The sequence below is a fragment of the Symphalangus syndactylus genome, chromosome 7 (genome assembly GCF_028878055.3).
Source record: "Symphalangus syndactylus isolate Jambi chromosome 7, NHGRI_mSymSyn1-v2.1_pri, whole genome shotgun sequence".
NCBI lineage: Eukaryota > Metazoa > Chordata > Mammalia > Primates > Hylobatidae > Symphalangus > Symphalangus syndactylus.
The window spans coordinates 86,951,768-86,965,485 of NC_072429.2; the positions used below are offsets into that span (position 1 = coordinate 86,951,768).

The window sequence follows — 13,718 nt, forward strand, 5'->3', positions numbered from 1 at the left end:
CTACTCCGGAGGCTGAGGCAAGAGAATCGCTTGAACCCGGGAGATAGAGGTTGCAGTGAGCCGAGATCATGCCACTGCATTCCAGCCGGGGCAACAGGAGTGAAACTCCATCAAAAAAACAAACAAACAAAAAAGCCACAAACAAAAAAACGTTTAAAATACATTGTATATCTGTACAAAAATATTTTCTTTATATCTTTATTCTTTAAGCTTTTTCATTTTTCACTTTTTACTTGAAAATTTTTTTCTGTTAAAAAATAAGCCACAAATATCCACATTATCCTAAGCCTACACACGGTCAGGGTCATCTGTATCACTACCTTCCACCTACACATCTTGTCCCATTGGAAGGTCTTCAGGACTTCGGGGTAATAACAGACATGGAGCTATCATCTCCTATGATAATAATGCCTTCTTCTGAAGTACCTCCTGAAGGAACGGCATGAGGCTGTTTTACAGTTAACTTTTTTTAATTGGTAGAAAGAGTACATTCTAAAATAACTATTAAAATATAGTATACTAAATACATAAACCAGTAACCTGGTTGATATGATTTGGATGTGTATGCCTGCCAAAAGCTCATGTTGAATTGTAATCCCCAATATTAGAGGTGGGGCCTGGTGGGAGGTGAATGGATTATGGAGGTGGGGTTCTCAGGAATGGTTTAGCACCATTTCCCCTTGGTATTCTGTAGTTAGTTCTTACAAGATCTGGTTGTTAAAAGTGTATTTCACCTCCTCCTTCTTTCTATCTTGCTCCTACTCCAGCCATGTAAGACATGCCTGCTCCCCCTTCACCTTCCACCATAATTGTAGGTTTTCTGAGGCCTCCCCAGTGGCTGAGCAGATGCCAGCATCATGCTTCCTTTACAGCCTGTGGAACCATAAGCTAATTAAACCTCTTTCTTGATAAGTTACTAGTCTCAAGTATTTATTTATAGCAGTGTGAGAATGGACTAATACAGGGGTCATTTATTATTATCAAGTATTATGTACTGTATATAATTTTATGTGCTGTACATTCAAACAGCTGGTAGTGGGATAAGTTTGTTTACACTACTCAACAGAAACATGTGAGTAGTGCATTGTGCTTTGATGTTAGGATGGCTGCAACATCACTAGGTGATAGGAATTTTTCACCACCATCATAATCTTATGAGACCACCATTGTAAATGCAATCTATTGTTCACTGAAACATCATTATGCCACACATGACTAGTTCTTCAAGTTGGAGAAGACAGAAGCAAAGTAAGATTTGAGTCACAAACTTTGGCTCTGTTTGCAGATGGCCTAAGTGAAGATCACACTTGAACAATGTTTCTATTTATATCCATCCTATATTTCTCTGGCTGTGAGTATAGCTTTAAAAATCCTAATTCCTTTTTTTATTATTATTACTGGCTCAGAGTGTTTGGAAAAAAAATATATATATATGTATATTTTTTTTTTTTTTGAGAGAGAGTTTCACTCTTGTTGCCCAGGCTGGAGTGCAATGGCGCAATCTTGGCTCACTGCAACCTCCGCCTCCCAGGTTCAAGCGATTCTCCTGCCTCAGCCTCCTGAGTAGCTGGGATTACAGGTGCATGCCACCACGCCCAGCTGATTTTTTTGTACTTTTAGTAGAGACGGGTTTCTCCATGTTGGTCAGGCTGGTCTCAAACTCCCAACCTCAGGTGATCCACCCACCTTGGCCTCCCAAAGTGCTGGGATTACAGGCGTGAGCCACCGAGCCCGGCTAGATATATTTTTAAAATATTTTCTTGGTTATGTGCCAAGAATGCGATTGTAAAAATCATTAGAAACCGACAAAATGTTTGCATTGGCAAATAAATCACTACAATCATCCAGAATTTAGTATCCACATTGTGAAAAAAAATGTAGTTTATGGTTAACAATAAGTAAATTACTATAAAGTGCCACCTTTGAAGGAAGGAAGCACTGTTCCACCTCTCAAAAACTGTGTTTTAATGTGTGACTTTTGTGAAACAACTCTCCTCACTTCATGTGAACCCTATTAAGCCACTACTACAACTAAATAAAGCAGATGTTACCAAATACAAAACTTATTAGCTCTCTTATCTAAGGCATGTTATTACATAGTAAACATGCATTTATGTATTTCAGACTAGAATGTAAGGCCTTCTGAGCACCAGGAACTGCCTTCTTTCAATGTCACCAACATATATCGAGTTGTATTTTTCAGGCTTCCATTGACACCGTCCAGTTCACATACAGTACCCCATGATTTGTTTCTATCCTTTCATGTTCAAACAACATTTTATGCTATTTCTGAGAACACATAGTTGCTGAGTTACTGTGAAACTGTCATGTTACTAGCTCATCAGGGGAATGAAAACAAGTATTTGAATTACAGTAAAATAGTGTACACATCAGGGGTTAATTGTATGATATTAATGCATGAATTACAAGAGACAGTGACCCATTCACTTTAATTGCGTAGATAACAGCACAAAATTTATATAGGAAACATTTGTTCATTAAGAAAGAGATTCTTAATTCCAATTCCCCAAAAGAGTCTATGACAATTTTTATCAAAATTACAAATTTTGTTTAGTGATGATTTCATGTACTGTTATTGTTAAGAGACAATTTTCAATGGGTTACTCATATGTCAGCATGTCCCGTGAGTGAGGCACTTACTAACTTTATATTCTGAAGTCTCCTTTATTTTATTTATTTATTTATTTATTTATTTTGAGACAGTGTCTAGCTCTCTCACCCAGGCTGGAGTGCAGTGGTGTGATCTCAGCACATTTCGACCTCTGCCTTCTGGGCTTAAGCAGCCCTCCCGCCTCAGCCTCCCAAGTAGCTGAGATTACAAGTGCTTGCCATCATTCCTAGCTAATTTTTGCTTTTTTTTTTTTTTTGTAGAGACAGAGTTTCACCATGGTGCCCAGGCTGGTCTTGAACTCCTGGGCTCAAGCCTCCCAGAGTGCTGGGATTACAGGCATGAGCCATCATACTGGGCCCTTAACTGTCTTTTCAAAGATGTTTGCCTAATGACCACACTTGAAAGACATCTCTCAACATATCTCACTCTGAAACAAGAAGTAGCCTTGCTTGCTGCCCAGCATAGCAATATAATGACTCCCACAGGAGCAAAGGACATATATGCTTACTTCCTTTTATAAAAGATCCAAATTCCCTAAGTTTAGAGTTCCTCTCTTGAAGCCCATTTTATCTGCACGGATTACATAGGCCTCTTCATGTCTCCCAGTAAGAGCTTGAGTTCCTCCAACCTATGGAAAAATTCAGATAGTCTGTCTAATGTTACTGCCATGAGAAAGTCTTTTGTCTGACCCAGGAGTCTTGTGTCTTTTCTAGCATCCATAAAACTGTAGCAGGCTAACTTGTTATTGTGCAAGTTAGGTAAAGATCTTAGCCCCTTCACATTTCTTGTAAGACATTGTATCATTCCATTCTTGCATTGCTATAAAGAAATACCTGAGACTGGGTAGTTTATTTTAAGAAAGAGGTTTAATTGGCTCCTGATTCTGCAGGCTGGACAGGAAACATGATATTGGCATTTTCTTGGCTTCTGGGGAGGCTTCAGAAAACTTACAATCATGCAGAAGACAAAAGCGGAGGAGGCACATCACATGGCCAGAACAGGAGCAAGAGAGCGAGAAAGGGAGAGGTGCTACACACTTTGAAACAAATAGATCTCACGAGAACTCACTCACTTCCATGACAACAGTACCAAAAGGATGGTGATAAACCATTCATGAGAAATCCACCCTCATGATCCAATCACCTCCCACCAGGATCCATTTCCAACACTTGTGATTACAATTGAGCATGATATTTGGGCGGGGACACATATCCAACCATCTCAGATGTTTTGGCAGTGAACATTGGTTATTGACAGAGACAAGGCCTTCTAGAAGGGAAAGTATGAGAGTCACATCAGCTGATAACAGAGTTTAAGGAAAGTCCACGGGAATTGGTAATAAACATCTTGACCAAATTGTATAGTGAGGCTGGAAGTAAACCATATGGTCAACCAGGAAGTAAATGGTCCTCAACTTTATTGCTTGTTAATAAGAAGAAATTGGGGAGGTGGGTGTATGTATGTGGGTTCAAGGACACCTATCTAAACCTGGGGCTGTAATTGCTAATTTTGCTCTAGGAAGGGCTGGGTCAGGAGCAAGGAAGAGAAAGGAGGAGGGGAGATTTCCTCACCAACATGGGGAGGAACCTCAAGTCCACCCCTATTGTAACAACAAGTACTAAGATTGATCCTGAAAGGACAGAAGGATTTCTACTTTCTTTCAGATGAAGTTATAGGGCTGAGCATCTACACTAGCAAGAAAGGAGGAAAATTCACAAAAGGCATGACAGAAACTAGGTGCATCTTTAAAATTTTGGCTAGTTCATTTCAGAGAAGAGGAGAACGGCATGTAATGCTCATTCTGGAAGAATGGAAATACTTGCTTTCAGCTCAACACCCTTTGCAGTCTATCATGCCAATTTTAGATCTATTCAAAGATGATGGTAAAACATATGAGGTTTTTTGGTGTTCTGTCTTATACGTATATATAAAATATATATGTATACGTTGTTTTATAAGTGTATATATTAAAAACATGTATGTATAAAACATATATGTATATACATATATACACATACACATATACATACATATATACACATAAGCCTTGTATGCCATAAGGGACATTTGATCCTTTGGGTCAGAATTCCCTGAGGAAAAAACTTGTGGGAAACCATAAGGGAGTCATTGGCTAGAATTAAAGTCATTGACTAGAATTAAAGTTCTTATGGCTCCAGGTAGTTCACAATGCTGGCAGTGGTGACTAACTGGAGAACAAGAAACAAAGTAAGAATGTCCAACAAGCTTCACTTGTCAAATGGAAGTTATGTATCCAAGAGTACAGCAAGCCAGGCCACAGCAGCTTCTCAGCTTTACATGAAAAAGAGGTAGCTATACTTTGGGGAAATTGTATTCCCCGCTCTGCCTCCAGAAGCAAAACTGGTTTGATAGGGTCCTCAATTTAGAGACATTTCTCTACATTCTTGGGCCTGAGACACTGATTTTTTGGTCACTGAGCTAAAACTTGATGGTGTCCACTGTACGATTCAGCCTCAGCACCAGCTGTTCTTAGTTGAGAATGGATGGGTGACAGTGTCTCAGTGGACATAACTCATAGCTCTGGACAATACTCTGCTTGACGAACTTTGCTATAATTTTGCTGGCTTTCTGGCTTTTGCTAGGGGCCTAGATGTTTGGTCTGCCACACAAATTATGTTGCTGACCAAGTCATCTAGATCCTACTTGTATATGTTCAAAGTAAGGGACTATTCTCTGATGAGCCCAACTGAAATCCAGCTATTGAATGAACCTGCACCACCCAGACTGCCGCCTAATTTCATCTTTGTACTAGATATAGCAACACATCCTCCACTGCAGAGTGAGTACAACTTGGAGGGCTCTGTGTTTCTAAAGCTGGCCATTTTAATCAGTGAGGAAAAGAAACCACCATTGTGGGTTCCAAGCAATAGGGAATAATTTTCTATTTAAAATTTAGAGAGACAGACTTTTTTTCTCTGCCAAAAGCAAGAAATTGTATGAATTCCTGGTATTGAACCTGTGAAAGTCATTTTGCAGAGATCTTGCAGATGGTATAAGGTGCAGTTTGACTCGTGGCTCTGCTACTTACTATATTACCTTAAACAAACAAAAAACTCTTAGAGATTTATTTTTTAAAAGTGGGAAATGTGATAGTTTTAAATATCAAAGAAACAACCCCTGTGAGAATGTTTTCCAATTGCAAAACACTCTACAAATATTAGTTGTAGTGCTGGTACTTATGTACATTTACACTGTAAAATAGAAACCAAGCAATATAAATATAGCTCACCATCTACACATTAAATCTAAAAAAATTCAGAAAACAGACCATGATTTTAAAGTGTTTAGCGTTTTAGTTGTAATACAATACTGTAACCAACATACTTTGGGGAACCTGGGTGAGGTGCACAACAGCCTAGAAGGAAGGAAAGTTAAGAAGCAAGAAAATGGAAACCAGGACAATGAACTGTACTGCACACCAAAACGACACTATAGTTATTTAGATAATACACTATTTGTAGTTTGGATTATTTATTTTTTATCTTTTTTTTTTTTTTTTTTTTGAGACGGAGTCTCGTTCTGTTGCCAAGCTGGAGTGCAGTGGTGATCTTGGCTCACTGCAACCTCCAACTCCCTGGTTCAAGCGATTTTCCTGCCTCAGCCTCCCGAGTAGCTAGGATTACAGGTGCATGCCACCATGCCCGGCTAATTTTTGTATTTTTAGTAGAGACGAGGTTTCACCATGTTGGCCAGGATGGTCTCGATCTCCTGACCTCGTGATCCGCCTGCTTCGGCTTCCCAAAGTGCTGGGATTACGGCGTGAGCCACCGCGCTGGGCCAGTTTGGATTATTTATTTTTATACTAGCTTTTAACATTCAATAAAAATAGATGTGGTTTGCCAATTAATATGGATATAAACACTTTCAACTAATTTTCAAATACATGGCTTGTCAAAAGAACCCTTTACATATTGGTTAAGAAAACTACCTAAACTTTTGAAATTTAATAATTACTAGTTACTAGTCATTATCCCAATTTCCACACTGAGAAGATCAGGTAAGCAGTGTCTGCATAGCTCATTGCAATTTATTTAGCCTGGTATCTTTTTTCTTTTGAAATTATAGCAATGATATATTTAATTTGTAATCCATGGTACCTTCAACTTTGGTCTATGTACAAAGCTAAGCATGGGTTATTTGTGTTTATGTAAATAACCTTCTTAACCTAATTACCTACTGTTTATCTTTATAGAATTTCATGTTGGTTGTATGCACTTTGTATCAGGTTATTTCATAAATCATATTTAACCTTCTATTGTGTATATCTGCAACTTTAATCAATTACATTAAAAAATGATAATCGTGGACCATGATTGAAAACATCTAACCTTTAAAATTCCAATGCAGCCTCAAAAATCCATAATTTGAAATGCCACTCATTTTCCACTATGCAAAATATAAATCTATTCAATAAATAGCATTGTGCTACAATATGCAAGACAAAGCACTCTTTTGTAAAGAATCACAAGTTTATATAAAATATGTAAAATTTAATTCCAAAAAACTTTACAAAAGTCAAACAAAGGAGAGCACTGGGCATGGCACAAGAATGGCACAGCAGTCTACAGGGATTTAGGGAGAGGGAAGAAAAAATCCTCCTATGCTTAATCTATCATTTAAATTTGTTCCTATTTATTTTATCTGTTTATTTTTGTAAAACAGCCTTGTTGAATATAATTCACATACCACACAATTCATTCATTTAAATGGCATAATTCAGTGAATGGCTTTTAGTGTATTCATAGAGTTGCACCTCCATTACCACAATCAATTTTAAAATATTTTCATTGCTCCCAAAGAAACATTGCTTCCTTCTCAATCCCACATCTGTTCCCATCCACACTAGCTCTAGGCAAACACAAGTCTATTTTCCTTCTCCATAGATTTGCCTATTCTGGACATCACATATAAATGAAATCATACAATAGGTGGTCCTTTTATGACTGGTTTCTTTCACTCAACGTAATATTTTCAAGGTTCACCCATATGGTAAAATGCTTCAGTACTTTATTTCTTTTTATTGCTGTGTAATTTATTGCTTATCCATTTTATTTATTAATTCATCAGTTCACAGACATTTGGGCTGCTTCCACTTTTGGTTAGTATGAATATTGCTGCTGTGAATATTTGTGTACAAGTTTTGTGGGCACATGTGTTTTCATTTCTTTTGGGTATATATCTAGGAGTGGAATTGCTGGATCATATGCTATTTCCATGTTTAACCCTTTGATAAACTGCCACACTATTTTGCAAAGCAGCTCTACCATTTGACATTCCCACCAGCAGTATAGGAGAATTCCAACTTTTGCACGTCTTTGTCAACAGTTGTTATTTTTCTTTTTCTTATATGTGTAGCCACCCTACTGGGTGTGAAGTGATGTCTCATTTTGGTTTTCATTTACATTTCCTGATAGCTGTTGACTTTGAGCAACAATCAATGTGATTTAGGGTCATTTGTATATCTTCTTTGGAAAATGTCTATTCAGATCTTTACCCATTTTTAAAATTGTGTATTTTCCTTTTTATATTGAGTCATCTGTTATTCATTCCATTTTGCCTCTTTTCTCATTGACTTATTAATGAATTGAATATGTTTTATTGAATCATTTATCTCCACTATTGGTTCATGTCTTAGTTGGGCTTTTGTTGCTTATAACGTATACCTGAAACTAGTAATTTACAAAGAAAACAAATTTATTTCTTCCAGTTACGAGGGCTGCAAAGTCCATGGTTGAAGAACTGCATCTGGTGATGGCATTCTTGCTAGCGTGGACTCTGCAAAGTTTCATGGTTGTGCAGGTTATCACATGGTGGGCATGCTGAACATGCTAGATCAGATCTTTCTTCCTCTTGTTATAAAGCCACCAGTCCTGCTCCCATAATAATCCATTAATCTATTAATTCATGAATTGATTCATCCATTCACAAGGGCAGAGCCCTTATGACCTAGTCATCTCCTAAAGGCCTTACCTCTCAATACTGCCACATTGGAGATAAAATTTCAACCTGAGTTTTGGAGGGAAAAATATTTAAACCATAGCAGGTCATTAGCCATGCCAATATTTAACTTAGTTTAGCCTACTCTGAAATAATATTACACCAATCATGTATGTATAAAAACATCACAACAGTATACTTTCATTTCTCTTTCCATTGTCTTTGTTAGTTTGTCACACAATTTTATATACATGTCACAAATTCTACAGTACATTTTTTAAACAGTCAGTTGTTTATTAAAGGTACTAACATTTTTGTAAAAAAAAGATTATGTTTACTCATATATTTAACATATCTCATGGGTTTTATTTCTTCATGTAGATCCTAATTCCAGTCTGGTATCATTTACAATTTTTCTGAAGTTCTTCCTTGTGGTACCACTTTTCCAGATCTAAGTTCTGTTAGTTTTTTTGGTCTAAAAAGTCTTTGCATAATTTTCTATATCAATGTTATAGTATTCTGTATTTTTCAGAAATTTAAGGATATATTTCATTGTTTTCTTGCTGCATTGTTCTGATAAGAATTCTCTCTTGTCTTTGTCCTATAAACTGGCTGCTTACAATATTTTCATCTAATTTCTGGCTTAGGGTGATTTTCTTTTTTTGTTGTTGTTATTCAGTTTTGTTTTTGCTTGGGGTCCAAGGATCTTCATATAGCTGTGAATTTGAGTTTTCATCACATTTGAAAAAGTTTTGGACGTTATTTATTCAAATATTTTTACCCTTTTCCCCACCTTCTCTTCCTGGGTCTCTAATTATACCTAGGTTAGACCATTAGCCATCTTTTCTCTCTTTGTTGAGGTTCTGTTTATCATTCTTTTTCAGTATTTTTTTCTGTGCTATATTTGGAATTGTTTATATGGTTATGTCATCAGGTTAACTGATCTTTTCTTCTGTAGTATTTAATCTATAGTTAATCCCTTGCTATGTATTTTTTATTTCACATATGTTTTTCGTCAATAAAAATTCCATCGAGAGCTTTATTATTTTTTCTATTTCTTCTATTTTCCCATTATTATGTTCACCTTTTCCATTAACATATTTACATAGAGAACGTTGTTTTAACATCTTTTATGATCAATCTCTTTTTCCATTTCTATTGATTGATTTTTCTTTTGGTTAACTTTTCTCCTGGTTTTTGGTTATGTTTTCCTGATTGTTTGCATATGTGGTGAGTTCTAGTTGGATACTGCCATTGATGGATGTTGAATTTTGTTTAATTAAAAAAAATAAAATGTAGGCTTTTTTCTCTGGCTTTCAACTTGATCCTTTCTAAGCATTCCTTTAACTTTGTTATGATGTATCAAGAGCAGCCTTTATTCTGGCACTAATTAAAGCCCAATACTAAAGTTTAAGCCTTCTGAAGACATTAATGCCTAGTCTAAGTCTCTCTACTCTGACTAGTAGAACATGAACTGTTTTTATCCTTGTATGAGCACTACGAATTGTGTATCTACAGCTTTCTAGTAGTTCTTTTCTCAGGTCTGAGGGTTTTTTTCTCTCCTCAATCCCTCCTGCAAAAAATCTATGTCCACCTTTACCTTTCCACTGTTATTTTCCTTACTTAGATCTCCATCACTATTCATCTGAATTCCACAGGCACTTCTAGGAGATTGTTCTGATGATAATTCGTCTCATTCTTATATTAGTCACTTCCCCACGGTAGCAGAATTATCTTTTTAAGATGAAAATCTAAAGGTTTGCCGGACGTGGTGGCTCACACCTGTAGTCCCAGCACTTTGGGAGGCTGAGGTGGGTGGATCACGAGGTCAGGAGTTCAAGACCAGCCTGGTGAAGATGGTGAAACCCCATCTCTACTAAAAATACAAAAAAAAATTAGCCGGGTGTGGTGGTGGGTGCTTGTAATCCCAGCTACTTGGGGGGCTGAGGCAGAGAATAGCTTGAACCTGGGAGGCAGAGGTTGCAGTGAGCCGAGATCGTGCCACTACACTCCAGCCTGGGCGACAGAGCAAGACTGTCTCAAAAATAAATAAATAAATAAAAATCTAAAGGTTTATTTATCAGTTCCAATTACTTGTCAGTACATTTCTTAAGGACAAAGATGACATCTGGCAGTTAGTAAGTATTGTGTTGGTAAATCAGCTTTCATGGGAAACAATTCCAGATATCTAACATTTGCCCATTACTATAGTGTAAATATTTCATCATGGCCACTTGCAAACTGCCAATTAATGTCAGTGAATATAGAGTTGTAAAGAGATGCACACAATTAGCTTTCATGAGGCAGTATAATTCAGCTGTAGTACAATTCAGCTTCAGCATATTTGGTGTTTAGTCCATAGTAGGTTTTTGGTTCATGTTCCTTGAATGAAAGACTTTTATTATCTGTGTTAAAATATAAATGCATAAAGAGAACTAGACTAGCTACAGGAGGATTGCTTTAGCCTAGGAATTTGAGGCTGCAATGAGCTATGATCACAACAGTCCAGTCTTGGTGACAGAGTGAGACCCTATTCTAAGATAAAATAAAATGTAATAAATTTTTTAAAAAGAGAGAACCAGGGCTAACTAACTAGCTAGTTAATGCAGCCTCAAAAAAAAAAAAAAAAAAAATCAACACAATGCATGCCTCCAGTTAATTAAGGAAAAAGAGGAGTCTGAGATAAGAATATGCATCTATTAGTAATTTTGGTGTTTAAATAGTGATTTTAGCATGAAAATTAAATAGAACTTTGCTGAGTAGTATGAAAAATAAAAGTTAATTGAATAACTTTATGATAATTATTCTGCATTGCCAGTAAGAATTGCAGGGCAGGCAGTAGGAAAGCTTTACAAAATAAATTGAATGAAACTCAGCATGTATAAAACGGTACTTTCCTGTATGTGGCACTTTTAATATCTAGAAGGTATTCAAAGCACAAAGCGTTAGGTCTAAGAATGATAAACCCTTACTAGTAAACATATCATACTGCACATAATAAAGAAGAAATGTTGGAAGACAGCCTACGTTAAGAATTTAAGATAAGCAAACCTTGAAAATTGTGTTGGAAAGCTGTAATTGCAAAATAATGAGGATGCATGAGCATTGGCCAATTATCCCTACCCATAAATCTTGCTAAGTTTGATTCCCCACTCATATGGTTCCACTTTACCTCACTCACTCAATGCCAAAGCGTACTAAGTAAAAATATCTATCTAGGTGTGCAGAGACAGAGAACCACTGAGAAGTAAACATATTTTATTATATACTTTATAGTACTGTGTTGCTATCTTTATTTCTAGATACTGAGATAGTATTCCTGAGAAGGTCAGTAAATCCTACTCAAACTCCCAATAAAAGATAGATAGGATTTGGTTCTGACTTTGAGATGGGTGGCCTGGGAGTGGGGAACTTCATTATATGGGGTAGGGGTAGTGACAATAGTTAGGGACCTAATCCAATATTGACTTAGGTTGACCTTACCCACATGACGTGTAAGAGGAATGTAGCCAACAAAAGTTTAGCTAAAGTTCTAAAAACATGATATGCCTTTTCTATGTACTTGCTTTTAGTTTGCTTTTCATGAAAACCAGTTATGAAAGTAGGTATACACTTATGCTTAATTTTTATAATAGCCCAGAAGTGAAAAATGAAGAAAATCAGTAAAATCTGACAAACAACAAAAATAATTTTTATGTTATTTTAAAATATCAATGTCCTATTTTTAAAGTCAGTCCCCAGTGTCATCTATTAACTCTTAATTGGGTTATTAATAACTCTTAATGGGCATAATGCCAATATCAGTTACAAAGACATGCCCACTATGGCATCAAATAACTGCTGAAGATGAGGTGGTAACCTACTCCAAAACTTTGTATACAATTCAAGGTTAAATACTTTTTATCACATAATTGTTTTTGGGAAACAAATTTCATAGTTGTTTTTTTGAAGAATGCCGTTTCAAATTCTGTTTCGTATTCATGTGGGAAGGAGTAGCTGTAGATCTGGTTCTTTCAAGTAGAGGTCATGAGCAATCTCCATGGGAATGTTAGACTTTGGAATTGCCTTGCCTTAAAGAGCTGTTTAGAAAGTTTTTCCTATTTCTGCTCATGACTATTTTGTTTTGTTCTTTTGAAGAGTGACCAGAAAGTCAGTTATATATATTTCCTGACACTACATTAGCAGCTCATTTATCACTTAGCTCTCCCAATTGACTCTACCTCTCCTAAGAGAAATAAAAGAAATACATAGAATATATTCCTTTATTTGAAATATTATTAAAAGTCTACCAACGTTCTAGAAAGGGGCTTGAAGAAGAATTTGCTAAAAACATGTTTAATAGTTTTTTGTTGTTTTTTGTTTGTTTGTTTGTTTTTGGGCAAACAGAATGAAAATCCTGGGATATCAGCAGCATATGACCAAGTGAGAGTGCAAATGTATGTCTGGCAAAGAAAGATAGGGGGTTAATTTCATTTATAGATAATTACTTATTAAATTATCCCAATTTTAATCAATTTTATCTTAAAAGAATAGAATGGTTAAAGCAGTGTTCCCCTCTGATGCAAGGCCGACACAGGCAGCAGGGTTTGAAAATGAAGTCGTATGGGAGTCTACAGCACCAGGGCCAAGGCCAGGGCCAGGCCTTTACCTCCTTTTCATCTATTCTTCTCCTTTAATAAACACACACAGACATATTGTTTCTCCAACTCTATTACTCTCCCACCATTAATATTATCACTTCTCCAATTTTCTCAGGTTCATATATTTTATTCCACATTGATATTTCTGAAAATTTGATCCTTCTACCTACCTAAATCAAATGACCTAAGATGTTTTTCCAAAATATAAATTCTGAGCTCACACCCACCGACCTCCAGAGAGTACCTGAATGAGAATTGCTGGGACTGGGTCCAGATATTCTCACTTCTAACAAGGACCTGCTGTGATTCTTACAAATATTTGAGTCTACTGGTCTTTGGATGAAGCAGCAGGACCATTTGCAATAACGGCAACATCTTCCACATCATGAGTTAGCCTTGGCCTGGGCAAAAACTGTAACGGCAATAAAGAAAACAGAAAGGTTCGATTTGAATTAGCCCAAAATGAGTAA

The 13,718-nt window shown here is 36.5% G+C and overlaps 1 protein-coding gene across 1 annotated transcript in view; it reads left to right on the forward strand.

Annotated features, from left to right (window-relative positions):
* LOC129486584 (zinc finger protein ZIC 5-like) overlaps positions 1–13,718 on the forward strand; it is a 381,031-nt gene that overhangs the window by 23,904 nt on the left and 343,409 nt on the right. The window lies entirely within an intron of this gene.